The 17,012-nt window shown below is 44.8% G+C and overlaps 1 protein-coding gene across 9 annotated transcripts in view; it reads right to left on the minus strand.

Moving 5' to 3' along the window:
• The window catches only part of NRXN3 (neurexin 3), a 1,732,637-nt gene that overhangs the window by 1,515,522 nt on the left and 200,103 nt on the right, over window positions 1-17,012 (minus strand). The gene's annotated exons all lie outside the window — the stretch shown is intronic.

Raw genomic sequence — 17,012 nt, forward strand, 5'->3', positions numbered from 1 at the left:
TGAAAATGCCAGTTTAGGCATTGACTAATATTCTTAACATGCTGCTTCATACTAAGGTCTCCGTGCTACTATAGGGTACTACAGGGTCAGAATAAGGCACAGGAATTACCCTGTGATTTTATATAGGCAAACAGAGAATTCCACTCTCTAGAGCTGACAGTTATATGCCCTAAATGTCCTTCCCCAAAGCCCATACAAAGACCACTGAAAGTAATGATAGCAGTAGGCTCAGAATTAAACTTTACATTCACTTAAATACAAACTAAACAAATACATTTGTCTCTACAAGCTGCTGAATTACACAGTGGTTTTTGTGAAACAAGTTTAATGTGCTATTTTCTAAGCCAAATTCAATACAAATTCAGTAGGAAAGTTTTGCTTGGTGTCTGCATCATTATTTATCTCCAGAATTGAACAGTGCAATAGTTCAAAATAAAATTAGAAAAAAATGCCCTCAGGAAAACCACACCAAGGAAACACTTCACTGTGTCACTAGTAAGGCTACTCATGATCTAAAACCACTAACAGCATGAGGATTCCCATTCTCAGAGGGGAACTGAGAGAAGACATCCCTTCTTTTCTAAGAGGCACCAGATCCACTAAGGATAGGGTAATATAGAGATGCCTGTAGTCTCATTCCATTGCATATTTTCATGCTAACTAGTATTTCTTTCGCTTGATTCCAACATTTCCAGTTTGCCATAGGTTTCTGTACTGCCAACGTAACTACATCACAGAAACTGTGATAAAAACACAGGATTTTTTGGCAGCTGGATAGGGGACTTCTGGCATCAGATGAATACACGAGAGGCAATCTAGGGTTATGGGATAAGCACCTGAGACCAAATGTTTCTGCTAAAGTGATGAGATGTGAGAAACTTAATAATGCTGCCCACTGACCGGTAATTGTAGGTTTCAACCAGCCCCATAAATGAGGGAATTCTAACTCCTCTCAGAAGTTCAGTTGCACATACAGATGCAGATGCAGGCAGGTATTGCTGCATTTGTTATGTTTGCTGCTGTTAAGGTTTCTTTCTCTACTAGGAGGCCTAGAAACAACTGCCAAATTTTCAGGAGGTGTAAATCAATGTAGAGCAGAGGTGCTTGACTTCCAGCCTGTGGACCAAATGCAGCCTGAGGAACCATCACATCTGGCCTGCAGGGCTCCTCATGAGGCACGAAATTTGGCAGCAGGGGAACGGTGGCCATTAATGTGGTCACCCTTCCCCTGCCAAATTCCCAAACCCCAAGCCGTGCACTGCCAGCTGCAGCCAGGACACACCCCCTTCCCCACATCTGGATTAGGGCAAAGCTACACCCCCTTCCTGTCCATGGGGCTGTCCTACTGCAGGGCCAAGCCACACTCCTTTTTCCCAGTGGGGCCAAGCCATGCAACCTTCCCCTGTGGGCTGCTCCCTGACCCCCTCTGTGTGCCTACGTGGTGTCCACCACAGCAGCCCAGTGCCGGATCAGGACCACCAGTGGGATCCGGCTTGTGGACAGACAGGGCACTGCCTATCTGGCTGGCATGGGAAAAAGCTTGAGCACCACTAGTATAGAGGTTTAGCTATGCTGATTTGTGCCAGCCAAGCATCTAATCTAATAATACTAGACTGTAACTGAAAGTGGAGCACAAATCCTGTATTCTACATTCTGTAATATAAGGTACCCAAGACCTTCCCTATTGCTATTCTACTTACTAGTAATTCTTATCCGTATGTCCCAGTATGCACCAAAATGCGTAAGTCTTTGCTCTTCCAGCATAAAAGGCTTCTAAAATTATGTCTTCAAAGTGCAGCTAGCCCAGGCTCTTTTCCAACTCTTGCCCATAGCTTCTCCCCCATGCAAACACAATTTTTTGTGGGAATTTTACCCTGGACTACCTGGTACTCGAGGGCCGCATCTACACGAGATGCTGACTGCGCAGTCATTACTGTGCGGTCATTTAGTACTTGTATAACAAGTAGTAAATGAATGTGGAGTAGCTGGAGTTACTCTGCAATCACACTGAGGAATAGCTGTTTCATGACACTGACTGCGCAGTACATTGCGACTACTGCACAGTCAGCATCTAGTGTAGGCGTGGCCAGGAAGAATGGATCAAAGGCCAGTTTCTAAAAGGACAGGATTTCCCACAATTCAGTGGGAAAAGGCATAGAGTAGTTTGGCTTACTGAGGCAAAAAGATGTTTATCATATACTCCCAGAAGTCCTGGTAGACATACGAGTGTAACATTGGTGAAGACAAAATCATTTGGGTATGAGGTGGTTGTTCATACACGGGCACTGATGAGCTGCTTCCTAGGCTCTGCAGGCTGGGAAGCCAATGTTTGTGGGGAGAGGGAGGTTGGCATTTTCTGGTCATAACTCAAAGTTCTTAAAAAGCATGTGAAGAAAAATGTGCCAAAGGTTTACAATGAGTTGTTATGGCAACTGGAACATTCAAAGTTACCACAAATTATTCACCTATCTTTTAATGCTTTTAATCAGAACATAAGCATGTGTTCAACCTCCTCCTCCTCTATTTTTTCTTCCTTTGTTCTCAAAATGGCCAAGCTAGGGGGAGGGTGAAGGGCTATGTTTATGCATCCTGCTTTGCAAAAACTAGCAGGGGCCAACCTTTTTGGCAGGAGTGCCACAAATAAGCTCTGCACCCTCCCCAAGTGCCACTCAATCCCCTTCCTCTTTGTGATCCACTGCTCTGCTTTCTTCCCTGTGCCCCCTGGCTAATCTACTGCTGTGTTTTTTGTTTCCTGCCCTATGTGTTGCTGTGTTGTCTGTCCCCTCCCCAATCTGCTGTATGCCACACAGAGGCTGCCCATTACACTTGTGGTACACATCCTGCAGGTTGGCCGGCTTGGCATAAATGATGCCTGTAGCAGGGCACTAAGGTGCCTGCTACCTCAGAAAGCTCAGGTGCTGGTTGCTAGGGGCAACCAGGATGAGCTAAGGGCCCACACCTGGTGAGTCAGCTGACCGGAAGGGGCAGGGCTGACTATTATAAGACCCAGCCTGGAGGCTGCGTGCACTCTCTTTCAGCTGGCAGCCAGAAAGGAGTACTGCTTGACTGAGGAAAGAGCTCGGCCCGGAATGTAGGAAAGAGAAAAAGGCCTGGATGTATAAGCCTCTAGTTACACGGGTAAGAGATGTGGTGTGGTTTTGGAGAACATTTTAGCCAGGAGGCTTAGATTTGCATTATAGCTGATTGGCTTGCGTTATTGCTTTTGGAGGACCGGGTGAGGCTATTAGGGGTTGGAGGAGGCCTCATAGGGGCTCCATGGTAGTGTGGGGACCCCAATGCCAGAGAGGACACAGCAGTTGGGGTGCATTGACCCCAGCCCCAGTGCGGGCAGGTGCAAGAAGCCCCAAGAGGGGGACAAGCCAGAGTGCGCCAGTGGGGCACAGAGAGGGAAATCGACCAAACAACGTCCGGTACATCTGCGAAGCTTGCGGCGTGGTACAGGGATGGTTGGAGCCACGCATAGCCCGTAAGGCTGGGGTGCACCAAGTCACCCAAGATAGAACTAAGACTGGGATACATCAGGGCACTGTGTCAGAGAGGACAAAAAGGCAGCCTCCCTTAAACATTATTAACATCAAAGATGGGGCGGGCGAGATTGTGAGGGTGCTTTTTATATCACATTGGCACAGTAGGGGGTGCTAGGGAAGTTCATGGCCACCCCTAAGATGCCTGCACTGTCACAATGCCTCAGCAGGAATAACTATTATCCTACCTCAACCTCCAAAGACAGGAAAAGTAAGTAAGGAGGGAATAAAATAAACATGATTCCACCATGATCCCAGCCAGGGTTGCCAAACCAAGACATTTTTTGTTACTGACAATCTGCAAAGATTTTACTCTCAATTAAACTTTTTTACTGACATGTCTTACATAATGTAACGTAACCCTTCTGCCAGACCCTGGAGAAGGGCTAGGTTCAGATCATAGTAAAAAAGTTTGGAATTCATCAGTAAAATAAATTTAAAAATTCTTGAGTTGGAAACCCTACTTGATAAAGCAGTGGATTTACACTATGCTGCCCCACCCCAGGGTTCCCCTACTCACCCCCACACCCTGGTACCTTCAACTATACCATGCTGCCCAACCAGCCCACTCTCTAGTCTTACTTCTGCCAGCCCCACTTCCTCATCCCAGCATGGACCCCTCCCAAAGAAGTACTGCTGTCTGCCTATCTATCTCAACCCCCCACCCCACCCTGAGAAAAGCCCTCATAAAAGTTCCCTTTGGGGTGCTGCTCTTCCTCTCAGACACCAGGTGGTGCTGCTATTCTCCATCTATGCTTCAATAATGCATCCAGTTGATTTTCTGACCACAGAGCTTCAATCAGCTCTGTGCTTTTATGGAGCTGATTTTGCAGACTGATTTTGCTTCATGATTTACAGATGGAACAGTTTTCTTACAGAATGGACAAGCATATTTATCTTGGTTATTTACAGACAGTTGGCAACTCTGATCTGAGTTCTGCTGGTCATTGGCAAGAAGGACAACAAATGTTTTAAAAAATAATTTCTACATAACGTTGATGCATCATGCTACAAAACGGAGTGTAGCATTAGAGTAGCTGTCACAGCAGTGTTGAATGTCAGTGTTCCTGGGTTCTACTCTAAATCACTTGCCATGTGATCTTGGCCAAGCCATACAGACAGACATTTTCAAGAGCACCCACTACTATGAGGGATGTTCAGTTTGAAGAATCCCATCTGAGTCACATGAGCCTGATAGGTGCCAAGTATCATAGATCCCACTGACTGAAGTTGGCATTGTGGATGCTCAACACTTCTGAAAATCCAGGTTACCATGTCTCAAATCAAGCCACAAAATGGAGATACCAAAAATTAGTAGTCACTTTTGACAAGCTTGGTTTGAGCTTTTCTGTGCCTCAGCTTCCTCTTCTGTAGGCAAGCAGTGGCTCTCAAAGCCCATATTCTACCCACCAGATCATATTCTTTTATGTAAATGGAAATGGAAACCTAGGGTCCTCATCCCTTGCTCCTACTCTAACAAACAAAATAAGACACTCATTTTACCTAATGCCTACTAGTTCATAGCTCCACCAATTAAATAGGATAAAATATATTTGCACCAATCCCCGTTCTCCAAAACCACAACCTTCACATTTTAAAGAAATTAGTTCTCTTTTTATTGTAACTTTTTATTACAGGGAGTATAGATTACATAGAAAGTTGAATGACAAGTTAAATTATGTGCACTGTCTTTCTCGCTTTCATTTCATCCTCTTTACCTTCCTTTCTTGGTGCATCATGGCCTGCATGGATTTCAGCATCTTATTTCCTCTTCTCTTTCTCTCTATCAGCTCCATCCCCTTGCACTTTCCACACATTATGTTCTTTACATCTCCTCTCCTACAGTTATTCCATGACCCACTTCTCCAAATCTCCTTCCCTTACTCCATCCGTACACTCCCAACCACCAACATCTACTCACAGTATATTCTCACCCATCCACCAATTCACTGCCACCCAATGCCTCATTTGTGGACCCTGAAATAGGTAGTAGACACTTAATGATGGAGGACTAAACTAAGCTGACAAGCTCTGCAGTGAAAAAGCAGCACCTAGGTAAGAAGCAAAGATTCCTGCTAGACAGGGAAGTGTGGTTAAGACACGGTCTGCAAGCCCAATTTGGGACTCTTGGAAACCATCACCATTCAGAATTCCAGGCCCATTTTCCTGGTCCAAGAAATGTGGATGCAGCAACATCTGAATCAAATTCTCAAACCCTCCAAGGTTTGCCCAGCACTGGATCACACATGGTTGGAGCATGGTTTGCTTAGCAAACAGTTTCCAGCTGACCTGAGGAATGCAGTTTTCTTCCTGCCTGCCTTAGAGGTAAAACCTTCCATTCCTAGATTCCATTTTATTCTTTAAAAAGGAAAGAAAAACGAATCTAAATGATTCATACTTCAAAATCCAATTGTCTGCTCTATTTTTTAAATACCACAAACATTTTCCTGGCTCTGTAAGCTGCCAATCTCCATCTTATCACATACAATTAGTTTGTTTTCTTTATTTTTTCACATAGACAATTCAGTACAGACAGGTAGCCTATTCCTTTACCTTATCATTCCTATTTATACAGCACTGCTTGGAGCCAAGGCCCCTATCTCATTTAAGACTCCTTTCGCTTTCTCCTGCTCCCTCCCACCTCAGTTCTTCCAGAAGTGGATCACGACACAAACGGCACTTATCTTGGGTGATCTCCCGAGCCGCATACAGCAGCACAATGCAGACTCTGTCCCCATTAATGGTTCTCGCTGGCAGGTTCAGTGCACAAAGAGGCAAACAAAATCATTTTGTCCCTATTTGAAAAGATTTCTATCGACTGCTTCTGAATTTCAAATTCAGGCAATACGTGTGCTGTTCTGACAAGCTCCTCTGCCATAGAAAGGAAACATTTCTAACAAAGTAAAAGTAGTTTCTTGTCTGCATCACCTTCACTATTGAACATCTATGACTGCGGCACTGTGGGCACATCAGCCCACACCCCTTAATGCAGGTACCAAGTGGAACAGCCTTTCTACTGGAAACTGCTTTGTTGTTGCTGATCTTGTACCATGATTATAGCATAAGATAAAGTAGGACAAGGAGATGGACTGAAAGAAAAATATGATGGAAAATAGAAAAAAAAAGACACAAAGTGGTGGAAACCATATATTTCAATCTAAACAAGCCTAATCCTTGAGAATCTGGATCCAGAGATCTATCCAGCCAATATCTTGTTTCTAGCAGTGGCCAATACCAGGACTTCAAAGATAGATGTTAGGGTAGATAATTATGAAATCAGTTGCCAACAAAGGAAATGCACTCCTAATCCCTGTCACTTAGTGCTCAGTTTATGCCTCAGAACTAAGCGTTTGTATTTCTCTAAAAAATGATTTAATATAACTGGATATTCTGGTCAGCTGTTAGTGGAAATTCTTTTTGAACCTTGAGAAACCCTGACCATAGCTGTATATTGTAGCTGTAAGTTGTGCAGGTTCAGCAAGTGGTGTTTAAAACACTTCTTTAAGCAGTTTCAAATCTGCTGCCTTTCTGTTTTTTACTGAATGCCACTATGTTTTTGCATGATAGTCAAGAAGGAATGGAAGTAACTGTTTTGCCTTGTCTGAAACGTTCATTATTTTCTGCACCCTTACCACATCCTCTGTTACTTGTCTCCTCCCTGAACTAAACATTCCTAACCCTTTCCATCTCTCTTGTGGGAATTTTTCCAAGCCTGTCCTCATTTATGTTTTCCACCTCTGAACCCTTCTAATTCTTCTGTACCTTGCCCAGGTGGAACAGACAGAACTGAGCAGAAAGTTCCCAGTGAGTACACTCCAATGATTGACATCATGGCATTATCATATTTTCAATACTATTTTCTTTCACATTTCATTTCTATCCTGGCACATTCAGCAGTGGTTTTCACTGAGCCACTGCTGGAATAGCCTTTATTGAAAAGTATTTTGGCACTTACAGTACCATTGGGCTCAGGTTGTGAGAGACAAATGGAAATGAAATGGAAAGAAATGGAGAAAAAAATTAAATGAACTTTTTGAAATTTAAAAGGCAGTTCCCCAAGAATTTAGGGTGAAGGCAGAGTTGTGGTTCTATCCAAATCAGGTTTCCCATATTTGCCTAAGACACATGTTTCCCAGGGTCTTTAACTTGGCAATGGATGGCAGCAGAAGGCCAGCTCACAGTAGCTTGGTTTAGGTGAGAACATCGGGAAGGAAATTCAGGACGATAACATTTCGTCTGCTCATTTATTGAGGGCAATGTGCAGAAGAAGCAAAGGAACGACTTCTCACGTCTTCTCTCTTAGAGGCTTTACTGAAATCTCACACAGCTTTCTCTACCTCAGTGCAACTCAGCCATGGCTTCCACTACCCCTTCTTTGGCAGAGACAGACAAACCTACCTCCTATTTTGTGCTTCACAGTGACTGCATCTACATGAGACATTTACTGCGGAGTTGCCTAATTAGCTACACATATGGCCCTATTAGGCCACAGTAAACTATCCTGCTGCAGTGTTATTTAGTGCACTGCAATGCATGTGCAGACACTGACAGGGCTGGCTGGGACACAAGGGTGCTTCAGTGCACCTGTCATGTAGCCCCATACTGGAGCACCCTTGTGCCCCTACCAGCCACTCCACAGCACGCTGAGCCAGGCTGGAGCAGCCCCAGGCTGGCAGGCTGACCTCACAGGCTCCCTGTGGCTGGAGTTGCTTCTACCCAGCTCGATGGGCTGCAGACCTGGGCACACATATAAAAGCAGCACCTGGGAGCAATAAACTCTAGCACAAACTGTCCTGGAGTTTATTCAGTCTAATTAATTGTGCATGTAGATGTGCCCAGTGTGAACAAAGAATCACCTAGGAACTAGGCTGAGACCCACCAAATTAATTTAATTTGTCAAGCAAGCCATTTGGAAGACTGCCCTCCAGAGGCCAGCAGGCCATCCAGTTTCCAGCATAGCACCCACCTTTCTAAAGGAAAAGCAAGCAGAAACATTGTGGGCACAACAACCAAACAAATACCAGGAACAGAGTGTGCAGGAGTTTCTCCAGTGCAAGCTGAGTTGATCAGTCAGGAAAATTATGTCAACCAAGCCATTTCCACCTAGGCAGGAGCCAATAATGAGGGCTCCCTGTCACGAGATACAGGAGGGAGCCTGTCCCTTTCTTGTAAGCTGCTTCTACATGAGAACAAGTAGCTCAGGGTGGGGGGAAGGTTCCTGTCAGCACAGTGGCATAGCAGGATTCAAATGACCTCAATCTTTGATCCTCCAAAATGAACTCTTCTTCCCAGATGACAGAGCTGCCACTGCAGCAATTACATGGCAAGTGCCAAAGTAAATAGAAGCAGGCAGCTAAACATCATATCCAGTGGACCCCCTCTCTGGAGCAGCTGCTTCCAATTAATCGTTAAAATGAGCTGCTACGTACCACATCAGTTCTCTTTTTAAAAGGAAGGAAAGTTGAACTTTCACCTTCCCAAACACTCCCCCAACATCTCCTTGACCCTTGGCCAGTAGGAAACAAAGCCACATCCAGAGTTATGCTCATGATGAGCTCTTCTGCTCCATTAAGTAAGCCCACTCAGTCATGAGTGCACATGAAAAGGCAGTGAAAAAACAGGCAGCAAGCCTCTGCCCCCATCTATTGCCAAAGTAGGAAAGGCCACTGACACATTTGATGAGCTTTCAGTCTCTGTAGCAACCAATAATATCCTCTCCAGGGATCCCCTGGAGATGGTGTGTGCACAGACAAGCATGAAAATAAATACTGCTAGTGGCACAGAATAGAAATCATCAAGGCTAAAATTAGTCCTTCACCCCCTACACTAGCCCCTCATCAGATCTCCTCTCCTGATGGGCTCAGCAACAAGGGAAGAAACCAATAGGATTGGAAATTGAAAGGAACTGGCTGATTCAACAGACCAGTAATGGGAGAGTAACCTTTGAACCACATGGTCATGAATTCAAGTCTGGCCTATGGACAGTGGTCTGTATGTAGTAGTGCAACTAAAACTGGGTAAGAAGAGCACCTGCCCTAGGTACTGGCAGCATCCTGCAGCGCTCCACAACTCAGCTCTCCAGCACTCAACTCTCCACCTGCCTGTTCCATGGCACTTGGCTCCCCCACTTTGCAGTGCTCTACACCATCTCTGTCCGGGGCTCCAAAACTACTAGTTACATCTCTGCTTCTTATGCCTGTACAAAATGAGTTGGTTCATTTCAGCCAAGCTTCGAATGGACTGGGCACATCATCAGCTCTCCTTCTCGAATGATCACTTCTGGTCCCTTTGTTAGCTAACAAAACTATGAATGGGCCAAGGATATGAATCTGCTCCTCTAGCCCATAGAAGTGGCCCTTTACAGCAGAGATTTGGAGAGGCGAGTATTGCTGCTATGTGTAGTACCCCTCTGGATAAATGAATCGTTAGTCCAGCATCAAGTACATGCACTAAAATTCACTTAAGAGAAAGAGCCAATGCTTTAGGCAACATGGATTAATTTACTACAAGCACTTTCTATTCACTGTTACAGTCAGTGTTCACTGCTGCTCTCAATTTGTTGGTACTTAGTTGAAGCAGAAACATTTATGTCTGTCCCCAGGCAGGTGGGAGATTCCCCTCATGGAAAGCAGATCTTCCCTCTAGTCTAGTTCTCTCGGGTTCTGAGACACACCACTAGAAGTTCACAGGACCACTTACAGTTCCTCACTTAAGCCCATGCAACACCTTTCAAGGTAAAGGAGCTGTAACCAAGAAAGGAATAGTCCAATTTGCAGCCATTTCTTTATTCACATAGCTTCCATTTTGTTACTGAAGAGTGAACTTGCTGATTAGTGCAAGAGATTGGGCACTAGGACACCTGAAATGTATCTACTACTTCAGCAGCAATTTGTTATGTGAGTTGGGACAAGGCATTTTATATCTCCTTTGTACCAAGAAGATACTGATACTTGACCTGCCTCCCAAGAGAGCCTTGTAGTTTGATTACTGGGTCTAAAGACCCTCATATGGATCAGCAATAGAAGGGCAAATTCAAGCTGAAAGTTTATGTTTTGCAACCCTTTGGAACTTCATGGGAAAGAGGGGATCCCAGATACCAAAAGAATGGCAGGGGATTTATGACCCCAGTAGACAGATTGTCAGAATGTTATTCAGACATGCTAGGGAAGCCTGCAGGCTAAAGGCTGCCAAAAATTAGGAATGACAGGCAATGCTGGTGACACACTATTTAATACCGGTGATATACTACTTAAACACCAGCATCATGCTAACAGCTTTGCTAGATCACAGATTAAGATGCACCCCTGGAAGAAGGTGGTATGTGAACCCCAACTTCAGTTTCGTTCAGTCTCTCTCCCCCAATACACTAATACTTCACTCATAAGTTTTCTCCTCACCATGTGCCTCCTTAAAGGAACAAGTTTACTTTTCATCAATTTCTTTAAAATAATCTTTTGATAAATTCAGGTTCCCTTCTGGAAGAGATGCTCAGAGGCAGAGTGGATTACCAAATCAGCACAATAGAGGAAACTCCTAGAGAGGAAAGAGATCTATCTGGCCCCATCTGAATCATATCTCCATTGGCCAGTGAAGGACAGCCTATTCCCTAGGACACTGCCCAGTGCAAATTTCAAGTTCTCCCTCCTTCTTGGTGTTTACCCTATATCACCAACCGCTTCAAATTTAAAATCCACGTTCAAACATTCTGGGAACAATATTTTAATATAATGGTGGCATCTAAAACCACAGAGGACAGGGTAACATTTCTCACCCTCAGTGGCATGGGGCATGCCAATCACCAAAAGGTCAGTAAGAGAGAAGCAAAGGATATTCTTCATCCACAGAGGCACACACAGAAGCTGAGCATGCCATTGGAATCTTCCCAGAAACTCTGCTCTCTTGACTTTGGCTGTTGGAGGAAATACAGCGACATTACATGCATTTCTACAGAGTATTTTTGGACCCTGTGAAAAACTCTAGTGAGAGGAAATGAAGAGTGAAAAAAAACCTGAATGGGACAGGATCATAGCCATGATCAAGGACAGGTAACCAGGAGAACCTTCTGCTAAAAAGCAGGTTGAGAAGGCCTGTACAGTATGTCCAGGAACAGGAACATGTTTGCACCATTGTTTGCTAACCAACATGTCTCTTCCTCTTCTTGATAAAGCCACTAAAAATGGTCAACAAATTGAGAATGTACTACCAACACGGTAGGAATTTCTACACTATTCTTTTTTTCCCCATGAGCACCATACTGCAGCACTGTATTCTAGCCCTGGGCCTAACACTGCTCTGCCTATGTCCCCCAGTCATGATTTGCAGTATTTTCTGCTCTTCTAGTCCTGGGCGCCACAAACATCTGAAGAAAACCATTAAGACCTTTCCAGATTGCTGTGCTGCTTGGCCTACTTGCATCCAACAGCATGTCTTGCTTCACTGTAGGGCTACTAGTTCTAACCCTGCTCACAAAGCACCTATAATGCATGCAGTATAAACAAGTTTACAGGGCAGATGGGGGAAAATCTCTGACCTGCTCTTAAGGGGGTGATACTTCTATCTTTTCAATCAATAAAACCTGGTGATATTCCAGCCTTTTTGAACCTCAGAAACTGACCTCCTCCTTCACCTATAGATGGAGTCCTTTTAGGTAACAGGGGAACAATGCACAAGACAGCAGAAGGAATTTCACATTTGTACTGGCCATATTGTACCTTCTCACATGCAAACAGAGATGATCAGTAGGACAGTGCTAAATTATCAGGACTTGGAGACTGAGCTTCTCCAAATCCTGTCAATCCAGCCCTTTCTATAGAGTCTAATTCACGTCACAAAAAAATCAGCTTGCAAGATCAAAATAATGATGGAGAGGAATGCAAGGACCAACAGGCAGATAGATGAGTTACATTTACACCCAACCAACAGCTCAGAGGAAAATCACAGGAAATGTCCTGTGAGCAGAGCGTTTGGGAATGTGCCCATCCAGAATCCAGCCTATGCATTATGTTTTGGGGTGCTGTTAAATATTCTCCAAGGTGTAACCAAATGCTAAAGGCTGGCTGTCTCCTGGACCCTCCAAAATCCAACACACCTTGCCCTTCAAGACATTCAAAGAGCACCTGGGAAGATCCCTGACTCCACGGGAAGATTTTTTTACTTTTAGTACTGTCCCGTCCCACACGCACTCCAGAGATAACGATCCCAGCAAGAGGTCCAAAACATGCGAGCTACACACTGGGAAAATATATTAACATCTTTATTGGCCTCTCCATCCAAGTGAGTCTTTTCCCATAAAGAAAACAGCTCCTGTGACACCAATTTCTTCCTTTCTGCTGAGTGCATCAAAAATGTCCACAGCTCTCAAACTGGCGCCTAATGGAAGCCACATATATCTAATGATGAGGCCCCCTAAGAAGACTCTGCTTGGGCGTTACCACCAAAATGCCCACACTGAGAGCAACTGCCCTGAGGCAGGGCCTGCCACCACTGCTGCATCTTAATGAGGCCCCAGCCTGCTGCCTGAAATGGTTTCCCTGGTAACAGTGTTCCAGCTGAGCAGGGTATTGATTACCCTGAGGAATGAGTTTCCACTTGGAGAGAGGCTCAGAGAATGTGAAAACGGGAAGGGGCCGGAGAAGAGGTGAACAGGGAAGGGGAAAGAAAACACCCTTGCACCAGGGAACAAAGGGTTAAAGAACAGCGCTTTCCAGGAGTGATTTAGGCTGGTGCTGGGAGCAGCAAGACTTCCAGTCCAGGGGCCTAGCTCAGCCAGGCACTAGACTGCTCTTCTGAGCTGCTTTTAAAGTTAGCGTACAGGGAACTCAGTATTTAGCAGAAGTAGGGTGCAGAAGTCAGACCTGATGATCTGTTTAGGTCTCTTGTGACCCTAAGTACTATGAAGCACTATGAAGTGTAGATGGGAATCCCCCTCGCATTTGGTCTTTCTGCCTAAGGCAGGCAGCTAAGAGGATCTCTTCTCTCATCCCACCCCTTCCTATCCTTTCTTGTCTAGGTACAGGATCAGGGTCAGATCGTCCCTCTCTTCTATACTGAGCTCTTCAAACTCAAAAAAGGGAGCTGCACATACTTTCCTTGCTGCACTCCTTCAAAGACTAACCTCCACTCTGGACCCTTTGACTGAAATGTAGCAAACCTCTTCCCCAGCAAGATGCCAAACCACAAGAAATGCACCCAGATCAGACATTCATTACGAGTCTAACACTGAGGCCTCATTGCGAGTCTTTTTGAGAAGCCAAAGGTCCCTCCCATCACACGGATTCTGTGGTACCTAGTGGCATGGTAACTATGTAGTTTGTCACTTTTTTCAAAGATTTGGGTAAACTGCGATTTACAAACTGAATTCAGTTTTGGGTACCTCACAGAAAGAAAGTCAAAGGAAAACTCCAGGCACCAGGGTGAGACTATTTCCCATAAATTCAGGCCAAAGATGTTGCACCCCTGCAAGCAACTATTTCAGAGACTGGTACAGACCACTTCAGTGTGGCACTGCCATATGTGTACATGCCATGTTAGGCCAAAGGGCAACATTAACAACTGTCACTAGGAAGAAGAAAAGGAGCTGAAAGAGAGACATTATGACAGCACCAATTTTTTATCCAACATAAAAACTCTTATTATGTAGTAATGGCCTATCATAACATACAGAACGGTCTTACTGCCTAAGCACGCAACTCATTCACACCAGTGTAATTTGCATCATTTTTGTACACTGATGCAAATTACGTCAGGCTCTGGAGTGGACACATGGCCAGCTATTCCATGGTAGCTGTATTCTGTTAAGTGTTATTACAGAACCTTGCAATTAAGTGAAGCAAGAACACATAATAGCTTGTTTGCCTCTAAAAAGTGGGCATGTTGGGATGGAAGCAACATTTATACTGGGTTAATTTATATTTATGTTGTTTTACTTCATTTTTTAATCAGATTAATTCTCCACCAGAGTCAAACAAGTTACACCAATATAAATGTTTATATCACATGCCCACTCCCAGTTCACACCAACATAAAGGCTGATTACACTCATATAAACACACTGTGTGTCCAACCTCCTAGCATTTGGAATGATTACTGTAGAATCCTGAAGTATTTTATATTGGATGCGTGCGTCTCTTGGCAATGAAAAGGCTTCCTCCTTCCCCCTTAGCATGTATTCCTTAATCAGGCCCTCACACTACAGACTGTTTTCACTGCCAGTTGCTGCTCTGTGCCATTCTCTCTAAATCCCAGTGTTCTACCACTTTTCCTGGATCTCCAGGATCTTCCTTTCCAACTTCAAAATGAGCCACCCATGGGGTATGTATAGTTCCCATCCAGCCTATATGGCAACTGGCAATGTGCAAAGATGCCCTGTACTTGTGGGGCCTGACAGCTCTCCAAGGGTAGAACTACCTTTGTCATCCAGAAATGGTTAATAGCCACAGTAGAAATCTGGAAATACCCATGCTTCCAGCTCAGAATTTCCAGAGTGGTTTTATAGCCGACTCTAATGATTAATGATTTTAAAAGTGTCCTTGAGCCTCTAGGCTTTCATCTCTTAGAGACTTCAGCTTCTGGGTGAAGGGAGTTTGTCACATCATATTTCAGAAAAAAAGACAAAAGCAAGCACTGTGGGTAGAGACAAGGGCCTTCTCCTGGTCCTCTTCTAGCAAGATCTTCAGAGGAACTTCAGTGGTCCTCTCAACATTACAGTCTCTGAGCATCACACAAGAATTCAAAAAGAAAAATAATATCAGTCCCTGCTTATTATGTGGGGTCTGCTTGTTCACAATATTCATTTGGGCATGGAAAGGGTCTTGTCATGCCAGAAGACCCTTTCCCATCCTGCACAATATTGGATGTGCCTTAACTAGATTTATGCCTCTAATTTCCTGTGCTAAAATTAGAATTAGACCTTATACCCTCCGTAACATTGGGCTTTATACCCTCGATGGTCACTCATAAAACCAAGGAGCAGCCAAACGGTGGTTTCCATTAAGTTCTCTCATCTGGCAACAGAGGAACCCAAAATGAATTATGTCTCTGAAGCAACCAACACATCAAATCTTTTTTTCTGGCTCAGCTCCTATGTATTCGGAAGCAATCAGACAGGGATTTTCCTGGGAACAGCCCTTTTTTAAAGAAAGACTTCCTGAACCTCCTACATCCAGTGAATTCAAAAACAGACAGTGAGAAGCTAAGTGATACCAGAAGAGAATTGACAATGTTTTTTCCAGATCTTCTTTGATTCTATGATCTTGGAATAAGGTTGGAATATGCTTTGGAGCCACATTTCTGGTCAAGTCAGTTTTCCTCACCTCCTTACTGCCACAGGAGGCAATAGACACAAAAATAAAAATGCTGCAGGGAATTACAGAGCTGCCAAATTTTGTGCAGCTTCATGTATGTATGCTATGCAAATTTCTTTATGAGCTAATTTGCTTATTTGCAAATAATTTGTAGGCACTGAAACTTTTTTTAAAAGTGTCAATTCAATGGTGGTGAAAGGCAACCCTGGTAAATTAAGTCCTTTGTTGTTGTTTTTTTTAACAGAACAGCAGCTGGGCAACTTTCACACACACACTGTCCTGCCAGTATCCATCAACCATCATGTGGGTTGCAGAGACTCCCTTAGGCAGAACAAGAGCAGTTCAATTCCACACAGTTCTTGGCCTCTCCACTGGGTCTGCCAATCACTGTAAAACATGGTTTGCAAGCCTCATGTAGAAGCCACCAAGCACCCATTCGCTGAAAACAACTTTTCATTCCTTTTCATCTAGTCTGGATTCAAACTTGTGCCCAACAGATGAGTGGCTCAGTAGCTTCTTAACGATGTCCGAAGGCATCCAGTCCCTTGGATGTGCTAACATCACACCTTTGAGACCAAAGATGTCTGTCTAGAACAGGAGTGGGCAAAATAAGGCCAGTAGGCCAGATCCAACCTGCCAACAGACTCAATCCAGCCTGCAGATGGATGGCTGCCAACTCACTGGATCTGGCCCATGGGCAGCCAACAGCTCCAGCTGCTGCGTGGTGCTGGGTGGGCAGGCAAGACAGCTGATGCCTGATGCTGCTGGGGAGAAGCCGTGGATCTGGGCAGGGCTTGCGCCAAAGCAGGCAAGCAGTGGTTTCAGCTGTGGATGCAGTGGACAAGTTTGGGAGCCTGGACACAGAACCTGCCATCCACAGAAGTTCCCTCCCAGAGCCCCAACCTGAAACCTGCCAGCCACATCAGCCATGGACTCAGGCAGCAACATCTCTGTCTGTCTATTCTCTTCTCTCTCCCCCTCCTTTCCTTCCTCTAGAACCCAGTCAAAGCTGTAGTTCACCAGAAGCCCCAATGCACAGCTGTGGACCCAGACAGAGACTCCCATCTGGGTCCACACCTGAGCATCAGGGCTCCTGGCAAACTACAGCTGCAGCCGGGTTCTGGAGGGATAGGGACCGGGGGGGGGGGGGGGGGGGGGGAAGAGG

Source organism: Gavialis gangeticus, unplaced genomic scaffold (assembly GCF_001723915.1).
Source record: "Gavialis gangeticus isolate Ggan-Ray unplaced genomic scaffold, GavGan_comp1, whole genome shotgun sequence".
Taxonomy (NCBI): Eukaryota; Metazoa; Chordata; order Crocodylia; family Gavialidae; genus Gavialis; species Gavialis gangeticus.